Below are 1,140 nucleotides of genomic sequence, written 5' to 3'. Positions count from 1 at the left end.
GCTCCGTGCGCCATCTTTGCTTCTTCCTGAGGGGATGCAGAGCTCCAGTAATTTGTGATATACACTTTCCCACTCTCTACACCCTTCTTCACCCACACTCGGCCCCCTCTGCTTCCCATGGACACAGTCTCTTGTCCAGAAACACCAGCCTGTACTAGCTGGCTCTGAGTGCCATTTGTTGGCTGCTAGTGTTGCTTTTTTTTTTAATGCTTCTATTGACTTCTTACTTGCCTCTCGCCACCTCCCCCTCCCTTCACTCAAGTACCTGGCTCCATGCGCCATCTTTGCTTCCTCCTGAGGGGCTGCGGACCTCCGTTAGAGTGTGGAGCTGCTTCCCGGTTTGGGCTAGACGTGCTGGTGGGATCCCAGGGCTTTTGTTCCTTTCTTTGTTTTGAATTATTTGTTTGTTTTCTTTTCCTTTGCTTGAGTCGGGAGCCCTTCCTGGCCAGGCTGAACTGCGTGGTAGGGAGACGCCCCTTCAGCTTCCACAGAAATGCAGACGGATCTCTGAGGGCATTTCTTTTTACGTTGGTTTTTTTTTTTTTTTTCTGTTTCTTTGCGGGCCTTTCTTGGTTTTTTTTTCTTTTTTTCATTTGTTTCGTTTTCTTTTTCCTTTTTTCCGCTTCTTGTCTTTCTTCATTGCTCAGTTTCGTGTCTCTCTATATCTTCCTTCTCTTTATGTTCCCTGAATATTTGGCATTGTATTGTTTTTCTCCATTTCATAGTCGCTCACCTCTCCAATCCAACGGCAAGCTCCCCTAGCATTCTTTTTTGTTTGTTTGTATGTTTTTGGCTCCTGTTTCTCTCTTCTCTCTCCCATATCCATCTTAGCTCCACACATAACAATCTCCCTGCTGCATCATGCCTACCTGCACCATGCGCTTGACATCACACCACCAAGCAGCACAGGCACGGCCTACTGGAACCTGCCCCACACTGATTACCGAACCGCTCTGGTGGCTGTAGTAAGTGTCACAAACAACCCATCCCAGTAACTCCTCTTCAGCTACACCTGCCCTACCGTACCATATCTGAGTGACTGACCCTGCTAGTTGAAGAAGGAGGCGAAAAGTATTGTGCCCAAAGACGAGCAAATAACAAACAACACAGAGTCCACCTGCTCATAGTCAAATTTTCTTT

The sequence above is a fragment of the Trichechus manatus genome, unplaced genomic scaffold (genome assembly GCF_000243295.1).
Source record: "Trichechus manatus latirostris isolate Lorelei unplaced genomic scaffold, TriManLat1.0 scaffold00229, whole genome shotgun sequence".
NCBI lineage: Eukaryota > Metazoa > Chordata > Mammalia > Sirenia > Trichechidae > Trichechus > Trichechus manatus.
The sequence above is the reverse complement of the archived record's forward strand: the minus strand, read 5'-3'. Positions refer to the sequence as shown.